Below are 20,090 nucleotides of genomic sequence, written 5' to 3' on the forward strand. Positions count from 1 at the left end.
ATGAGCTAAGATTGCACAACTGTACTTTGGCCTAGGCAAGACAGCAAGACTCTGTCTCTACAAAAATAATAATAATGCAGGCTTAGATGTTTAATAGATCTAATCTTTAAAAGTATAATTTATGTAATTTATACCTGCTTTAGGTTCTATGTATGAGCTACTACAAATTAAGCATATATATAGCCTGGTAGTTTGAGTTTCTGTTACTGATATATTTATGAACTTGATATTGTCTATGAGAGCTTTGTTAATTTTAAAAAATGCAGCCAGAAAAAATAACTGAATTAACCATGCCTGAATGATCCAGTTTAAAAATGAGTAGGGCACTTGCTTAACTGGTTAAGACTTACATCAAACCATGTATTAGAATAGTGACAGAAAGTTTACTAGCAGGCTTTTTTTTTTTTTTAAAGACACAGAGTCTCGGTCTATCACCCAGGCTGGAGTGCAGTGGTGCTATTATACCTCATTACAGCCCTGAACTCCCAGGGCTCAAGCAATCCTCCTGCCTCAGCCTCCTGAGTAGTTGGGACTACAGGCACGCCTGGTTAATTTTTTTCTATTTTTTTTTGTACAGACAGGGTCTCACTATGTTGCCCAGGCTGGTCTTGAACTCCTGGCCTCAAGTGAACTTCTCACCTTGGCTTCCCAAAGTGCTGATATTATAGGCATAAGCCACCGTGCCTGGCCCACAAATGAAATATTTTAAAAGAAAAATCGAAGCATAGCCTCTGGTTTACATGAAGACATCTGTTAAATCCCACTCTTTAATACACGTTTCATCAGTAAGTTGGCTCTCTTTGTATAGCTGCTTCTCTGATCTTTTGGTATGCTTCTGGATTTCCTTTTTCTTTTTCCTATGCCTATATTCTGCACCAACATATATTTATTGAGTCAGGTACTATGCTAGGCATTGGGAGAGGGTGGGGAATAGGTTCATAGGTGAGCAAGTCAAGATCCTTGACTTCAAAGATCTTAAAATCAAGTACAGAGATGGAGCAAGAGGGGGAGGGAAAGGATGTATTAAATTCTTATACATCATTTTGCCTTTTGCATTCCTTACCACTTACGTCCCACTTGTATTTTTATTTTATTTATTTATTTATTTAGACAGAATCTCGCTCTGTTGCTAGGCTGGAGTGCAGTGGTGCGATCTCGGTTCACTGCAACCTCTGCCTCCCAGGTTCAAGCGATTCTCCTGCCTCAGCCTCCTGAGTAGCTGGGAGTACAGGCAACTGCCACCATGCCCAGCTAATTTTTGTATTTTTAGTAGAGATGGGGTTTCATCATGTCGGCCTAGATGGTCTCGATCTCTTGACCTCATGATCCACCCGTCTTGGCCTCCCAAAGTGCTAGAATTACAGGCGTGAGCCACTGCTCCTGGCCTTACTTTTTCTTTTCTTTTCTTTTTTTTTTTTTTTTGAGATGGAACTTCACTCTTGTTGCTCAGGCTGGAGTGCAATGGTGCGATCTCGGCTCACCACAATCTCTGCCTCCTGGGTTCAAGAGATCTCCTGCCTCAGCCTCCCGAGTAGCTGGGATTACAGGCATGCGCCACCATGCCCAGCTGATTTTTGTATTTTTAGTAAAGACGGGGTTTCTCCACGTTGGTCAAGCTGGTCTCAACTCCCGACCTCAGGTGATCTGCCCACCTCGGCCTCCCAAAGTGCTGGGATTACAAGCATGAGTCACTGCGCCCAGCCTTATGTTGTTTTACTGACTTCATAGCTGTAATTTTTAATGGCTATGTAATATATCATCCTGTAGACACAAAGCAATTTACTTACCATACACCATAATATAAGACATTAGAGCTGTTTTGAATTCTTCAAAATTATAATGGATGACCACCTATTTCTACATTTAAAGTACTTTCCATGAGACAGAATCTAAGAAATGGAAAATTAACAAATTGACTGCTTAAGGTTTATCATGCACATTGTCCAACTGCTTTCTTAAAGTGCTGTACTTTAGCACAGTAACTATGCTAGTATTGCTAGTATCCCTACTGGCACTGAGTATTCTTTTAAAAAACCTGCTACTTGTATACTGTGAAAAATATCTCATTGTTATTTCTAATAACATCTCTGATTTCTTAAAGAGAGTGGATATTTTTTCTATGTAGTATTTCTTTTGTGAATTGCTAGTTCTTATCCTTTACTCATCTGGCAATAATATCTTGTATCACATTTTGTGTAATTTCATGTCACCATTGGCTCGACTTTTCTTTTATCTTGCTCTCCCAGTCCACTATAGTAAGTTTCCTCTGTTGTTGGGTAGATCTGCTTCTCACAACAGATCAGGAAGACACTTTAAATTCACTGGGTATTTAAAGTTTCACTTTAGGTTCATGGGCAAGAAACAGGTTGACAGATTGGCTCCTTCTCCAAATATCAAAAAAAGAGAGTTTACCCTGGGTTGTTAACATGTTCATTAGAACTCCTAGTCCTCCCAGGCTGTGAGTTCAAAAAGAAATGTTTTTCGAAGTAGATTTCCAAAATTAGCATGGAACAGATGTTGCTGCAATCTTTGTATGGGCTGGTTGTGTGGGCAGGATATCAAGCTAGCTTTTCACATATATTCCTTTAATTAATAGCATGTCCTATCATCTCTTCTGCCCTCTGTTCCTATTGACTCATTGCTTAAAGTCTCTTCAGGACTCAGTGGGGAAGAAGAGATTCCCCTTACAGGCCTCCCTCACGGGAATGCTGGGTAGCCCTTCCTTCGCCCTGCTTCATCCATCAGCACCATCTGTCTTCTGTCTTCTACAACCTAGAAAGTCTCTGCTTTGCTGATGGTCACTCCATCTGTTCTCATTCTCAGTGCTATTACAGAATTACACATTTCTGTCTGTAAATTCTTTTTCCTGTCTTTTCACAGGGAGTTGGGGATAAGAGGAGGTAGACACATATATTTAGTCTACTGGCTTTCATTACTATGAACTTCAGTTAAAATCCTGAGTTGACTTGATTTGGAACCCCAAAATATTTCAAATTTAGAAACTATAAAAAAAATTCCAAGCAATTAAAATTAGCCTGAGTTTTAAAGAATACTATTTTTCAATACCAACTTCAAGAGTAAATCAGTTTTCTGATATGGATGACCAAAGAATCATAAATAAACACAAAAGTTTAAGATGCGGCAATACCTGGCATCAAAAAGAGTGGGAGTGAGGCAGAAATGGGAGAGAAGAGAAAGGAAAGCTAATGGTCTGAACTACTACAGAGGATTGAAGTGATTTTTTCCCCAAAAATGTTTTTCTCTTCACAGCATTGGAACAAGTTGGCTAAAACTCAAAATTTATAAGAAGATGTATTGATCAAAGCCTTGAAAATTAAGCATTGACATTATTTTTACAAACCAGGAACGTAAAGCTAAAGACTGACTCTATAGCAACAAAGATTCCCTTTGTGCCAATTAACCTTTACTACAGCTCTTTTACAGACCACCTGCTGAATTCTTACTTTGTGGAACTGTGGGTGAATAGCCAATTCTTTTTAAGGAGTAACAGCGAGCAGCTAAAAAGAAAGAAAGAAAATATAAAGTAGTAATCTCTTAAATTCTGACTTGCTATATGTGGCACCCCACATCCATCCAGTCAGGTTAACCTCTTAGTATGTACTGTTAAGATCCTTCCTATATAAGTAAGGCATTGAGAATGTCACTTTTTAAATTTAAAGAATCCCTTTGGCACTGAATATAAAATATATTTACCTGAAATTATGTTTAATGACAACTATTATCAGTTACATTCTCCATCACAAATCTGTTTATCACAGGCTCACTTCCACGGGTGATCTTGAATGCTGTTGAGTACGCCTAATCCTACCATTTGAGTTCATCACCTCCCAACACACACAGGCACAGGTGGGACTTGAGCTCCTCCTACCCTCAGTGTTTTTTCATGACTATAAAAGTAACATATATTCATTATATATAACTTAGAGAGTAAAGTCAAAAAACGTCACCTTTGTGGCCCTGACACCCAGTATACATTTTTTTTGAATTTTTACTGTCTTCTAGGACTATCTTAAACAAAGTAGTCAACCAGTCACAAAGTTCAGCAAGCTAAGAGGAAAATTCCAAGGAAAGCAGGAAAAAGAAAGAGAAAAAAGGGAGATTAAAAAATCCAAATAACTGGATAGGGCAAAAACCTTGGGGAAAAATAAATAATCTTCCTATTTATTGAGTGCTTATTCTGTGTCAGACACTTTTTCAACTTCGTACTTAATTATCTCATGAAACCCTCAAAACAACTTTAGACCTATCATTCACATTTTATAGGTGAGAAAATTGAGCCATATCAAGCTTTAAAGATGTGCCCTAGGACACACTATTGATGTGAAGCCAGGATTAAAAAAAAAAATTCATATCCTAAGTGTTTGCCATCTAAACTTGATCACCACAATGGAAGAAACTAGTAAGAATGACCTTACACAAAGGTTAGAGGCAATTTCTTTTAAACATAAAAAGATAATTCTCACGGGTGGCACAGAAAAGCTATCCAAATCATTTTATAAGGTCAGTGGTACAAAATAGCAATAATCACACCAAAAAAAAAAAAAAAACTACATTGCAATCTCATTTATGAACAGAGAAATTCCATAAAATACCAACACCTGAAATTTACCTCTCAGCACACAAATAATCCATTACAGTATAGTGTGTTATACAGTCGACCCTTGGACAACACAAGGATTGGGGGTACTGAACCAACTCCCCCAACCCCACTGTGTGCAGTTGAAAATCCAACTTTTGACTCCCCCAAAACTTAACTACAAATGCTTACTTGACTGGAAGCCTTACCAATAACATAATAGTTGATTAACACATATGTTATATGTATTATATACTGTATTCTGACAATAAAGTAAGCTAGAGAAAAGATAATGTTAAGAAAATTGTAAGGAAGGAAAAATACACTTACTAGTCATTAAGTGAAAGTGGATCATCATAAAGGTCTTCATTCTCATCATTTTCGTGTTGAGTAGGCTGAAGAGGAGGAGGAAGAGGAAGGATTGGTCCTGCTGTCTCAGGGGTAGCAGAGGAAAAAGAGGTGGAGGAGGTGGAAAGGAGGCAGAAAAAGCAGGCAAACTCATTGTAGCTAAAGAAATGCACTGTAATTAGACGTTTTTGCTTTTTCATTTTTCTAAAAATGTTTCTATGTGGTACCAATCCTTCTTCTACCATTTGCTTTAGTTTTAGTGCTTGTATCACGGAAGAGTCTCTGTTGTAAATGAAGTCAAAAGCAGTCTTGAATAATAAGAACGCTTCCGCTAGATTATCTAATGTCACTTTGTTTTATGGGTTTGCTTCTTCTAGGACTCCTTTCTCATCACCTGGCACCAGTTCAGAAGCATTGATCTCTATCAAGCAGACTTTTGTTCCCCCTCCCACTTTTTTTTTTTTTTTTTGGCACTTCCACAAACTCTTTCAAGATTTCCTTGACTGGCTATGTCATAAATCTTATGAAGTCATACACAACATTTGGACACAGTTTTCTCCAGCAGGAATTTATTGTTTGGGGCTTAATGGCTTTCACAGCTTTTTCTATAACAATGATGGTATCTTCAATGGTGTAAGCCTTCTAGGCTTTCATGATGTTCCTTCTATTGGGGTCCGCCACAGCACTGACATCCTTTCCAGAGCGCTGTGTGTAATGAGCCTTCCAGGTCCTTACGACCCCCAATCTAGAAGCTGAATTCAGAGACGTTGTGTTTGGTGGCAAGTAGACCACTTCAGTGCCTTTGGTTTCGACCTCATAGGGTTTGGAGTGGCCAGGGGCATTATCCAATATCAAAAGAACTTTAAAAACCAATCCTTTACTGGCAAGGTACTTTCTGACTTCAGGGACAAAGCATTGATGAAAGCAATCCAGAAAAAGGGTTCTTGTTGTCCATGCCTTCTTGTTGTACAACAACCTAAAGACTGGCAGCTGGTGTTTATCTCTTCCTTTCAAGACTTGGGGATTAGCAGCTTTATAGATAAGGGCAGCCCTGATCATAAACCCGACTGCAGTAGCACAAAATGGTAGTTAGCCTATTCCTTTCTGCCTTAAATCCTGGTGCTTGCTTTTCTTTCCTACCAATAGAAGTTCCTTGTGGCTTTTAAAATTTTTTCCAGAATGGGGCAATTTTGTCTGCATTAAAAATCCGTTCAAGCAGATATCCTTTCTCCTTAATGCTTTTCTTAATGGCTTCTGGGAATTCACCTGCTGCTTCTTGGTTGGCAGAAGCTGCTTCTCATGTTATCTTGACATTTAAAAAGCCAAACCTCTTTCTAAAATTATCAAACCATCCTTTACTGGCATTAAATTCTCCAGCTTTTGATCCTTCACCTTCCTTTTGCTTTAAGTTGTCATATAATGACTTTGCTTTTTCTGGAATCACATTAGAATCTACAGCTATGGCTTTTTTTCGTTAGACCCAGGGACAGATTGGAAAGGTATGCCTTTCTTACAGCAACCCTGCACCCTCATAAAAGCAGAATTTACAATATGATAAAAATGTATTTTGCAACGAATGCAAAGTTTTTGTGCCTGCTGCTGTAGCTGCAGTGAAGGCTTCGTATATTTTCTTTTCTTTTTTTTTTTTTTTACAATGTCCCTTACTCTGGATTCATTCATCTTGAAATGATGGGCAATCACAGCTGAAGACCTCAATCTATGGTACATATCAGGCAATTAAACTTGTTTCTTGTAATGTTGACTTTTCTCTGCTTCTTGGGAGCACTTCCAGCATCTCCAGTAACATTTCCTATGGGTCCCACGGTGTTATTCAAAGTTTACAATGTTGTACAAACACTACATTTACTGGAGAGATGAACTGCTCACACAGAGATAATTGGTGTCACATGGCATTTGAAGCGGGTATTTGCAAAATTTGAGCTCAACAATAGCAACAGGAGGTAGTTATAAAATTATTACAGTAGTATCATATGCACTACAGTTAATTTTATGCAGTTATAATTTAATACTGAATCTTTACATTGGTTTACATTTCTCTTGACTGCAAATGGCACCATATATAGTTGTGTTTGTATGTGATATGATTTGGTCGTGTCCCCACCCAATCTCATCTTGAATTGTAGCTCCCATGATTCCTACATGTTGCAGGAGGGACTCAGTGGGAGACAACTGAATCATGGGGGCAGTTTCCCCCACACTATTCTCATGGTAGTGAGTAAGTCTCACTTAGCTTGGCTCTCTCACTCTCTCGTCTGCCACCATGTAAGATGTGCCTTTCACCTTCTGCCATGATTGTGAGGCCTTTCCAGCCACAGGAAACTGTGAGTCTGTTAAACCTCTTTTTCTTTATAAATTACCCAGTCTTGGGTGTGTCTTTATCAGCAGCATGAAAACAGACCAATACAGGAAACTGGTACTGGTAGGGTGGGGTGCTGTTGTAAAGATACCCAAAAATGTGGAAGCGACTTTGGAACTGGGTAATGGGCAGAGATTCCAACAGTTTGGAGGGCTCCAAAGAAGACAGGAAAATGTAGGAAAGTCTGGAACTTCCTAGAGACTTGTTGAATGGCTTGGACTGAAATGCTGATAATGATATATAGACAATGAAATCCAGGATGAGGTGGTCTCAGATGGAGATGAGGAACTTGTTGGGAATTGGAGTAAAGGTGACTCTTGCTATGTTTTAGCAAAGAGACTGACAGAATTTTGCCCCTGAACTAGAGAACTGTGGAACTCTAAACTTGAGGGAGATGATTTAGGGCATCTGGTGGAAGAAATTTCTAAGCAGCAAAGCACTGAAAAGGTGACTTTGGTGCTGTTAAAAGCATTCAGTTTTAAAAGGGAAACAGAGCATAGAAGTTTGACAAATTTGCAGCCTGACAATGCAATAGGAAAAAAAAGCCAACTTTCTGAGGAGTAATTCAAGCCGGCTGCAGAAATCTGCGGAGCCGAATGTTAATCACCAAGACAATGGGGAAAATGTCTCCAGGGCATGTCAGAGACCTTTGCAGCAGCCTCTCCCATCACAGGCCTGAGGCGTAGGAGGAAAAAATGGTTTCATAAGCTGGGCTAAAGGCCCCTCCCCACCCCGCAACTGTGTGTAGCCTAGGGACTTGGTGCCCTACCTCCCAGCCACTCCAGCTATGACTAAAAGGGGCCAGGGTACAGGTCGGGTTGTGGTTTCAGAGGGTGCAAGCCCTAAGCCTTGGCAGCTGCTTCCACGTGGTGTTGAGCCTGTGAGTGCACAGAAGTCAAGAACTGAGGTTTGGGAACCTCTGCCTAAATTTCAGAGGATGCATAGAAACGCCTGGATGTCCAGGCAAGGGCAGGGCCCTCATGGAGAACTTCTGCTAAGGCAGTACAGAAGGGAAATGTGGGGTTGAAGCCCCCCAACAAAGTCCCCACTGGGACACTGTCTAGTGGAGCTGTGAGAAGAGGGCCACTGTCCTCCAGACCCTAGAATGGTAAATCCACTGACAGCTTGCACCATGAGTCTGGAAAAGCCACAGACACTCAACATCAGTTCATGAAAGCAGCCAGGAGGGAGGCTGTACCTGGCAAAGCCACAGAAGCAGAGCTGCCCAAGACCATAGGAACCCACCTCTTGCATCAGAGTGACCTGGATGTGAGACATAGAGTCAAAGGAGATCATTTTGGAGCTTGGATTTGACAGCCCCGCTGGATTTTGGACTTGCATAGGGCCTTTGGCCCCTTTGTTTTGGCCAATTTCTCCCATTTGGAATGGGTGCATTTACCCAATGCCTGCACCCTCATTGCATCCAGGAAGTAACTAACTTGCTTTTGATTTTACAGACTCATAGGCTAAAGGGACTTGCCTTGTCTAGATGTGATTTTGAACTGGGGACTTTTGAGTTAATGCTGAAATGAGTTAAGACTTTGAGGGACTGTTGGGAAGGCATGATTGGTTTTGAAATGTGAGGACATGAGATTTGGGAGGAGCCAGGGGCAGAATGATATGGTTTGGTTGTGTCCCCACCCAAATCTCAACTTGAATTGTAGCTCCCATGATTCCCGGGTATTGTGGTAGGGACCCGTTGGGAGATAACTGAATCATGGGGGCAGTTTCCCCCATACTATTCTTTTGGTAGTGAATAAGTCTCATGAGATCCGATTCTTTTATAAGGAGTTTCCCTTTTAGCTCAGCTCTCTCATTCTCTCGTCTGCCACCATGTAAGACATGCCTTTCACCTTCCGCCATGATTGTGAGGTCTCTCCAGCCACAGGAAAAGTGTGAGTCCATTAAACCTCTTTTTCTTTTTAAATTACCTACTCTTGGGTATGTCTTTCATGTCAGCAGCATGAAAACAGACTAATATAGTATGCATGTATTTTGATAAATTTTAACTTTTTATAAGATTTGTGTACATTATATGATAGTAAATAATAAACTGGTATCTGCATATATTTAATGCATTCATGATATACCTATCTTGTTTTCAATATTTCTAGGTTATACAGCTCACCTGCAAGTTTTTTCAAATTGTTGTAAATCTGTAAAAAAATTTCCAATATATTTATTGAAAAAATCTGCATAAGTAAACCATTGTGGTTCAAACCTGTGTTGTTCAAGGGTCAACTGTATTCCAAAAATGCAATATTAGATTAATAGTAAGCATAAAAATACAGTCATATGAATGGGCCCAATAAGAAAATCAATATAATCAATGCAAGTGAAAAGAAAAAGTTACGCAGAGAAGGCAAATCCATTAAAAAAAGAGAGAGAGAAAAGAAATAAGCATTGGATAAAATTCAATATTCCTTCTTGATAAAAATTCTTCTGAGTTAAGCACTAGAGACTGCCTCTTATAAGTGTTATGTATTTCTAAAGAAATGGATCACAAGTGGGAGTCATTTTACAATTTTTTTTTTTTTTTGAGATGGAGTCTCTGTTGCCCCAGCAGGAGTTCAGTAGTGTGATCTTGGCTCACTGCAACCTCTGCCTCCTGGGTTCAAGCAATTCTCCTGCCTCAGCCTCCCAAGTAGCTGGGACTACACGTGCACGCCACCACACCCAGCTAATTTTTGTACTTTTTAAGTAGAGGTGGGGTTTCACCATATTGGCCAGGCTGGTCTTGAACTCCTGACCTTGTGATCTGCCTGCCTGGGCCTCCCAAAGTGCTGGGATTACAGGCGTGAGCCACTGTGCCTGGCCTTAAATTGTTTTTAATTAAAAAAAAAATTCTTTTTAAAGAGGGGGCCACGGGCAGACAGATTCAGACTCCCAGCCACAGGCATCCAAGGGCCAAGAGCTGCACATAGCTTCCTTGGAGAGCATGTTCCTTTTATTACTATTTTTTGAGAGTCATTTTTATACAGGAGCCACACTAAACTTATCTGTATTTTTAAAAAATATACATGCCACTAAAGCAAGTGCAACGCATTTTTAAGGAATGCAAATTAGAGAGAACATGCCAGTGAGAGGTAGAAGGAAGCTCAGAACTCTTTTCTGGGCTTTAGTACTCCTTTCTGCAGTGGCCAATGAATTAAGAGACAACTTTTGCTCATATTTTTGGGCTTATTTAGAGCCTATTTACCCAGAGATTCCAAAAACAGTGATTAATAATAATAGCATAACACACAAATTACCAGCAGTGAAGGGAGACAGATGCTGTTCAAAGAAATTCCATTTTCTCTTGGCTACGATAAAATTATGAATCATGTGGGGTAAGCTGCATTGTGAGTCATAATTAAGTTAATAACCAACTACAGCCTGCTCACTACTGTTAACTCCCTTTCATGAAAGACAAAAGTGTATTTGAAAAGTACAAAATCTTAAGTTGAAGTTATACAAAACATAACATGAAGTTACAAACTAGGGGAAAAAAAAAAGACTTGACAATTCCCTGAAAATCATAAAACATCTTGTAGCACTTATATTTTTTCTTCCTAAGAGTACTGAAAAATCTAAATTTAAGATTTGATCATATTTATTTTTTATTTTTGAGACAGAGTCTCTCTCACTTGCCCAGGCTGAGGGGTAGTGGTGCGATGTGATCTCAGCTCACTGCAGCCTTGACCTCCTGGGGTCAATCAATCCTCCTGCCTTCAGCCCCTTTCATCCCCACCACAGCAGCACCACCACACCTGACTAATTTTTTCATTGTGTTTTTTTCTAGAGGGATTCTGCCATTTTGCCCCAGGCTGGTCTGGAACTCCTGGGCTCAAGTGATCTGCCTGCCTCAGTCTCCCAAAGCGCAGGGATTACAGGTATGAGCCATCACACCCGGTCCATACCTTAAAATTTTAAATAATAGTAATTTATGAAGTCATAAAGTTTCAGTTCATATCAGACAACTGATTACACCAAAAACATATGCATCTGTATGCAAAGTCTGCTTGAGGCAGGCTCGGTGGCGCACACCTGTAGTTCCAGCTACTCAGGAGGCTAGGGTGGGAGGACTGCTTGATCCCAGGATTTTGAGGCCAGCCTGGGCAACATGGTAAGACTCCATCTCTAAAAAAAAATTAAAATAAAAAAATTAAAAATAGCCTAGAGGGAAGATTCGCTTACAGGTATTTTTAACCAGGAGTATGACTCAGAATCAGCTTTTTAAAAAATGCGTTTACTCTGGACCCATCCATGAAGATCCTAATTCACTGGTCAAGGATGCAAACAGTGTGTGTGTATACATATATTTTGTAAAAAACTGCCTAGATAACTGTAGTTCATATCTCTGGTTAAAAATCATCACTGTGTATATTTATAAAGTGAAACCATATAAAACTGCAAACATTATATATATATACATACAAAAACAGCAGTTTCATATGGTTTATCTAATAGAAAGTGGCTAGGGGATAAAAATATCCAACAGACTGAACATACTAGTTTGCACCAGTGCGCTTTACTAAGTTCTTTATACTAGTTGTTCAAAGTATTGATAACACCAGGCAAGAAATGGGCAAAGATATACCTAGAATTTGTATGGGGAGGTGAGAGGGTTGGAGAGGCAGCTGAAGGAGAAAAGGAGCAAAGTCATGGACGCCACAGTGCAAACCACTGTTATGTCTGGGATGAAGACCACTGGGGTTAATGATAGAGTGAGATGGTAATAGAAGACACCAGAGAACATTAATTTAAGAAAAGCCCTGCATTTAGCAACTGTCTGTGTGCTCAAGAAAGGGACAACGCTTCTCAGTCATTTCCAACGTGTCTAACATCAAGAATACGGACTAGAATGCATGTGCTGTTAATACTCTTAACTCAGAGAAAGAGAAGTAGGGGGAAGAGTACCCTCTCTTTAAGGGGCTTAGTGGGTACAGTCATGGCTCATCAGGAATGAACTAGTATCACACAGGCTGGGCATCAGGCCCATGCACAAGTAAACCTCCAATCTTGTAAAACTATCATTAAAAGACAATCATATTTAAAATTGAAATACTAAACACATGCACCTACATTCAAACTAGTGGTTGGAAGCAGAATTGTAGCATTTCATTAACAATTTTTTTTTTCTTTTTTTGTGGAGACAGGCTCTTGCTGTCTTGCCCAGGCTGATCTTTAACTCCTGGGCTCAAGCAATCCTCCTGCCCCAGCCTTCCAAAGTGCTGGGATTACAGGTGTCAGCCACCATGTCTGGCTGCATTTCATTATCACTTAAGGCTTACAGGTCTCAATTAATATAGAGGACAGGTTAATGACCAAAAAGATAATGTTTAGAAGGTTCAGACCCCACAGAAAGTAGGGCTTTCCTGGGACCGTCTCCAATACAATATCCTTCAGTATACTAGTCTATTTCTTTCCATTTTACAATTTTTAACAAGTTGCTTTTATGTTTACCTAGAAGTTTCATTGAACAATTTTTAAAAGTAAACATAATGAAATTGAAGAATCACAGAAGGAAGCCTTAAAATAATCCAAACCCTTCATTTTTTATATGAGGAAATAAGGGTTCGATAAGAGTTACATCACTGGCATGAAGTTCTAGAGAGTTGTGGTGGAGTTAAAATGAACTGGGCTGGGCGTGGTGGCTCATACCTGTAATCCCAGCACTTTGGGAGGCCGAGGTGGGCAGATCACGTGAGGTCAGCAGTTCAAGACCAGCCTGGCCAACATGGTGAAACCCCGTCACTACAAAAATACAAAAATTACCTGAGCATGATGGCAGGTGCCTGTAATCCCAGCTACCTGGGAGACTGAATGGGAGAATCGCTTAAACCCGGGAGGTGGAGGTTGTAGTGAGCCGAGATCACACCACTGCACTCCAGCCTGGGTGACCAAGCAAGACTCCATCTCAAAAACAAAAACAAAAAACACAAAAACAAACAAACAAACAAAACTGGAACTGAGCCAGGATGGTATGATCCAAGAGATTCTATATATCCATGCCAGGGTAGTCAGATGTGACATCACTGGAAACTCCCCAATGACTTTTGAAGTGAACATCCCTTACCCTCATCCCTTCACTTTATCCCAAAATCCAGGGTCCAGATCAAGAGATGGGCTGAGCATGTTTGTTTTACTTAGTAACTGGTACCCACTTCCACATTCACCAATCTATTATACTGGAGGACTGAGTTTAAATAAATGGGCCAGAGTTCAACTAACTTCCTTCAGGATTAGACACAATATAACCTAACAGTTTCATGTTATGCCAGGTGTTCAAAAACATGGTCTTGTTGCACAGTAACAAGTGCTGTATGAAGACAAAGAAACTTGTTACAATAGACTCTTAACAACAAGGCATTCTGGTTGCCAGATAATTGGCTGCAGCTCATAAATTACCTTTTTTTCCTTTCCTGGGTTCTTGTTCCTATCAAAAATCAGTAGTAGCCTCATAGAGTCATAACTAATCCCAAATTAGTGAGTCTTAACTCTAAAGGATTGAAAGAAAGACAAATAAAATGCCAATGCTCTTATATGCTATAGGATTTTAAATTGAGAAATAGCAAACATGAATAGACGGGACCTGTATTTGCTTAATTCCAGTAGACTAAATACTTTGGCCTAAATACAGTTGTCAATCTCATAAACCCAAGAAATACTCAGAAGCAAGAACATTCAAGTAACTCTGAATTTTGAATTGCTAGTTACAGTTCACTCGACAGGATGCAACTATAATGTACAAGGCTTGGGAATAAATTTAAGATATCAGAATAGGGGTTTTGACTCTGCCACTACAAAAAACTATATACTCACTAAAACACCAAAGGGACTGATGCAAAGCCCCTTAGATAAATACTGCCTGCCTTTTTATGTAAGTTCAGCTGATCACAATAAAAAGTGAAATTAGTTTAACCCAGCTTACTTAAAATTCTTCAGAGACTCCACATTGCTCATAGGTGAAAATCTAAATTCCTTAATTCTGCCCCTCCGCATTTCTTTTTTTACTCCTCTCCCCTTAATCCTTATATGCCTTGATCCTGATGTATTCTGTAATTTCTATTAATAATTGTGGAAAATTTGGGGAAGTTTGGGTTAAATTATAATAAGCAAAGTGAAACAATGATACCAAGTAAGGTTAACAGACTCTGTAGGGACTGGCATGACATAACTCAAAGAAACAGAAGATATACTTGAAGTGAGTTTACAACAATCAATTATTTTCCAAATGCTATATTCTGATCCACATACCTTTTTAAGAGGAACAATAAACTGGAGTTACAGTATGAAAAAAAATTAAGAAATGGGAAAAGAAAAACCTTGGTTATCAAAAGCTTATCTAGCCACTATGTTATTCTATATGAATTTTAGAATTATATTTGGAGCAGCTTTATTGAGGTACAACATATGACAAACTGCACATATTTAAGTCTGTTCAACTGTAATCCCTCCCTTTCCTTTCCCTCCATCTCCCCTCCATTCACTGATCTGCTTTCTGTAAATATAGATTAGTTAGTACTTTCTTCAGTTTCACATAAAAGGAATTATGCAATATGTACTCTTTTATCTGGCTTCTTTCAGTAAGCATAATTTTGACATTTATCCCTGTTGCTTGTATCTATAGCTCATTTCCTTTTATTGCTGAGTAGTATTCCATGGTATGGATATCTTACAATTTGTTTATTCATTCACCTGTTGATAGACATTTGAGTGGTTTGTAGTTTTCAGCATCTGCTGACAAAGGTACAAAAGGCAATTCAGTAAAGAAAGAATCACTTTTTTAACAATGATGCCAGAACTATTAGATGCAAAAATACAATTGCAAAAAAAGAATTTAGAGGCTGGGCGTGGTGGCTCATGACTATAATCCCAGCATTTTGGGAGGCCAAAGCAGGAGGATTGCTTGAGCTCAGGAGTTCAAGACCAGCCTGGGCAACATAGTGAGATACAGTCTCTACAAAAAATAAATTAGCTGTGTATAGTGGCACACGCCTGTAGCTCCAGCTGCTTGGGAGGCTGAGGTGGGAGAACTGCTTGAGCCTGGGAAAGCAAGGCTGCAGTGAGCATGATCACACTACTGCACTCCAGCCTTGGTGACAGAGCGAGATCCTCTCACAAACAAACAAACAAACAAAAATTTAGATTCACATATACACCATATACAAAAAAATTAACTCAAAATGGATTGTTTCTACATGTAAAACCTAAAGCCACAAAACTTCTAGAAGAAAGCATAGAGTTAGGCATGTGACCTTGGGTTAGGCATTCGATGATTTCCTAGATACAACGTCAAATGCAAAATCTATCAAATTGATAAACTGGACTGCATCAAAATAAAAAACTTCCGGTGTTTGAAGGTTAAGAAAATGAAAGGATAAGTCACAGACTGGGAGATAATTTTTACAATTTAAAATTAAATTACTGAGCAGAAGACAAAAGGAGGCAGATTTGGCTCACTAGCAAGATCTTTCCAATTACTTATTACTGTAAAAATTGGAATAAACTGTCTGTAAGCCCCATCAAAGAATTCAAACAGATAAAGAAAGAGGATTGGAGACTGAGTTAATTAAATTCAAATTCCTTCTTATTCTAAAAATACATATTTTAGCTATTTCTAAGAAGACCAATTTAATGCATATTTGATAACATTATTCAATGGTAAAAGAAGCAATTATGTTCTTGATTCATACAATTCAATAAAAATGTTTTCAATTAAAACATTTTTACTGATAGGGTGATGTGACTGTGTACATAAAGGTAAAGAAAGTTGTTCAAATAGAACCCCCTGTGCAGTGTCCTCTGCCTTCCAATTGCTCTCCAGCCTTCAATGGGCTAATTGTTTCATTGTTCCCTAGTATTCTGGATATAACTTCTATCAGTGCTACTCACCAAATTAATTATTGGGAGCTGAGAGCTGTCTTTTTCAGTTCTGTAATCTCAGCATCTAGCACAGTATATGAAAATAACTAGTACATATTCAGATGGAAAAAAAACCCTAAACTCTAGAAAATGATTTTGGAGAACAGTTCATCAGTATTGGCAAAATTCTAAGACATCCACCCAGGAGGAATAGGAACTCTACTTAATGCTGTTTTATCACCTGGAAGTACAATGTACTACAGACAAATTAAACACTGGTCTCAGAAGCTATAAGCTACTACAAGACTAATGCTCAAAAAGGTCCTAAAAAATAAAATGGAATTGTGAGGGAGAATTCTCCTGAGCTGAGGTGACACTTCATATAATTATTCTAAATAAATAAATTCTAAATAAATTATTCTAAATAAATTATTACAACTAGGTAGGAGGATTATAGGAGCTCAGGAGTTTGAGACCAGCCTGGGCAACATAGCAAGGTCTCATCTCTACTAAAAATGTTTTAAAAATTGGCCAGGCATGGTGGCACACATCTGTGGTCTCAGTTCTCAGAAGGCTGAGGTAGGAGAATGGCTTAAGCCAGGTAGTCAAGGCTGCAGTGAGCCATGATTGTGCCACTGCACTTCAGCCTGGGTGACAGAGCAAGACCCTATCTCAAAAAATAATAATAATAGGCCGGGTGTGGTGGCTCAGGCCTGTAATCCCAGCACTTTGGGAGGCTGATGCAGGCGGATGATAAGGTCAGGAGTTTGAGACCAGCCTGACCAACATGGTGAAACCCCGTCTCTACTAAAAATACAAAAATTAGCCAGGCGTGGTGGCGCATGCCTGTAATCCCAGCTACTCAGGAGGCGGAGGCAGGAGAATCGCTTTAACCTGGGAGGCGGAGGTTGCAGTGAGCCGAGATCGCACCACTGCACTCCAGCCTGGGCAACACAGCGAGACTCCGTCTCAAAAAAAAAAAAAAATAATAATAATAATAGTTTGAGACCAGCCTGGCTAACAATAATAATAGTTTGAGACAAGCCTGGCTAACATGGCAAAACCCCATCTCTACTAAAAATACAAAAATTAGCCGTGTATGGTGGTGCATGCCTGTAATCCCAGCTACTTGAGAAGCTGAGGTGGGAGAATTGCTCGCACCTGGGAGGCAGATGTGGCAGTGAGTCAAGATCACACCACTGCACTCCAGCCTGGGCAACAGAGCAAGACTTCATCTCAAATAATAATAATAATAATAATATAGTTAATTAATTCAACTATATCAAGATTTGACTACAAAGAAATTCAAATCCTCTGATAGGCATTTACTAAAATCACTCTAGAAAGTAGCAAACCTCTGTAAAACTTTTCTTGCTTCTTACCTTATACAGGTATTATGAAGTTCAGGAGTCTGAGGAATATTAGAATTGCTTTATTCTTATATCCACTCCAACAGGTTTATGTTACTCCTATGATTACAGCAACTGAACAATTTTTGCAAATTAACTGAGGATTTGAATATCCCAGTCATCCTTGAGAACCCAATAAAGCCAATGGACCTTCATCCTAGAAGCACTACTATGGTCCTGTTTAAAAACTAATGCAAATATCATAAAACTTATACCTACAATTATTGCTTTTGGTGAATTTGTATGTGAATTATTAGCAAGAATTGATATGGTGGGGGATGGCTATTACAGTTTGAATGTTTGTCCCAACTCATGTTGAAATTTAACTGCCTTTGCCACAGTATTAAGATGTGGGACCTTGAAGAGCTGAGTAGACCATAAGAGGCCACCCTCATGGGTGGGATTTGTGCCCTTATAAAAGGACAGGTTCATCACTTTTCACTTTGCCCTTTCACCCTCTCTTGCTCTACCGCCATAGGAGGACACCACATTCCTCCTCCCTAGAGGATGCAGCAATAAGGGACCATCTTGGAACCAGAGATTGAATCTGCTGATACTTTGATCTTAAACCTCCCAGCCTCCAGAATATGCGAAGGAAATTTCTATTCTTTACTAATTACCCAGTCTGTGGTACTTTGCTCTAGCAGCAGGAAATGGACTGAGACAATGGCTATCGGTGTCATGATTATCCATAGAAAATTAGTGATAAGAATATTTATTGTAACATTATTTGTCATAGTAAAAAAGAATTATGGATAGCCATGAACCATAAAACAGTCATTTAAAAATGACACTGAGTACTGAATGACACTGAAAAACGTTCAGAAAATAAAAGCTGCTTACAAACAGTATTTATATATTAACATATTAACTTTATTTTGAACAGATATGTATTACTACAAACATGAAAAAATTAGATAGCAAAATAAAATTTCACTAAGAGTAATCTGAACAAGGGAATACGAAAAATGTTTAACTTACAGGGCTTTCTGCTTAACTGTATTCCAGTTTTCTGCCACAAATATTACTTTTGTAATCAGGAAAAAAAAAAAAGCTTAGTGAAAAAGGAAAAATATTTAAAATATTTGTGGTTAGGCTCCAATATAATCAAACTGTCACAAATAGCTGCTTCAGCAATTGTAGAAACACTGGTCACATGACACGGAGTTTTGCAGACACTCAAGTGGATGAGTGTGGTGAGCAGCCTCCAAGATGGCTTCCAACAATCCCCACACCTCCTAGTATTCACGCCCTTATGTAGGCTTCTATGTTGTACCAGGGTTGGTCTGTGTGACAAATATACAGATGTTCCTTAACATACAATAGAGTTACATCCCAATAAAACCACTGTTAGGTTGAAAACATCATAAGTCGAAAATGCATTTAATACACCTAGCCTACCCTGAACATGCTCAGAAGACTTATATTAGCTTACAGTTGGGCAAAATCAACTAACACAAAGCCTATTTTATAATAAAGTGTTTGTTGACTATCTCATATAATTTATTGAATACTGGGTTGAAAGTGAAAAACATAATGATGGTACACCATTGTAAAGTTGAAAAATCCTAAGTCGGGGACTGTCTACGATACAGAAGTAAAGGCATGTCACTTCCAAAGATTAGGATACAAAAGGCTGAGGCTTCCGTCTTGGGCACTCTGTCTCATTACTTTCTAAAGGGGAAGCCACATTATGACTAGTCCAAAGGAGAGGCTGATGTGGCAAGGAACTGAAGCCTCCTGCCAGTAGCCATGAATGAGATACGAAGCCGACTCTCTAGACCCAGCCAAGTCTCAGAAGTCTGCAGCTCTGGCTGACACTTTGATTGCAGCCTCATGGGAGATTCTAAGTCAGAACCATCCAGCTAAGCTGCTTCCACACTGCTGACCCACAGGAACTGTGATAATAAATGTTTGTTGTTTTAAGCAGCTAAGATATTGGTAATTTATAACACAGCTCCAATAGATAACTATATAGTTAGCTTACAGTTTGAGACTAGGGCCCCTTCCAAGAACCCGCCTTAGGAAAAAGCAACGAGACTGCAAGTCATTCTGCTCTAAATTCAAAGTTCTGATTTTCTATGTGGTTTGACCAAAACCAAAAAAGGGGTCTTAATACCTTCTTCAAAATGTTCAATTCCCTAGATTTTATATCTATTTCTTCCCCTCTCCCACTCATATTTCATCCTATCTTTTCGTCAGTTACTGTAAATCTAAGGGTTGGCAAACTCTTTCTAGTAAATATTTTAGGTTTCTCTGTAGCACTACTCAACTCTGCTGCCATAGTTTGAAAGCAGCCACAGACAATACCTAAATAAATGCACAAGGTTATGTTCCAACAAAACTTTATTTTAAAAACAGGCAGCAGGCTGAATTTGGCTCCAGAGCTGGGGTTTGCCAACCCCTGCTATAAATGAAACTGATCAAGATCCTAGTAAGCCCAATGCTTCCACTCATGTCGATCTCATTCCCTCTAGCCAACTCAACAGAGACTGCTCCAGAAATTCTCCCC

General features: G+C 39.2%; 1 protein-coding gene across 6 annotated transcripts in view; it reads right to left on the reverse strand.

Moving 5' to 3' along the window:
- The window catches only part of RALA (RAS like proto-oncogene A), an 83,453-nt gene that overhangs the window by 36,798 nt on the left and 26,565 nt on the right, over positions 1 to 20,090 (reverse strand). For 2 of the 6 annotated variants that reach the window (XM_054495615.2, XM_063667378.1), the window contains exon 2: positions 4,928 to 4,992. The exons of 2 other annotated variants lie outside the window; for them this stretch is intronic. The gene's annotated coding sequence lies outside the window, so the exon portion shown is untranslated. Of the gene's footprint in view, positions 1 to 4,927; positions 4,993 to 12,965; positions 13,059 to 20,090 lie in introns of all 6 variants that reach the window. 2 more of the 6 variants (XM_063667376.1, XM_063667377.1) reach the window with 1 other exon arrangement.

Source organism: Pongo pygmaeus, chromosome 6 (assembly GCF_028885625.2).
Source record: "Pongo pygmaeus isolate AG05252 chromosome 6, NHGRI_mPonPyg2-v2.0_pri, whole genome shotgun sequence".
NCBI classification, from domain to species: Eukaryota; Metazoa; Chordata; class Mammalia; order Primates; family Hominidae; genus Pongo; species Pongo pygmaeus.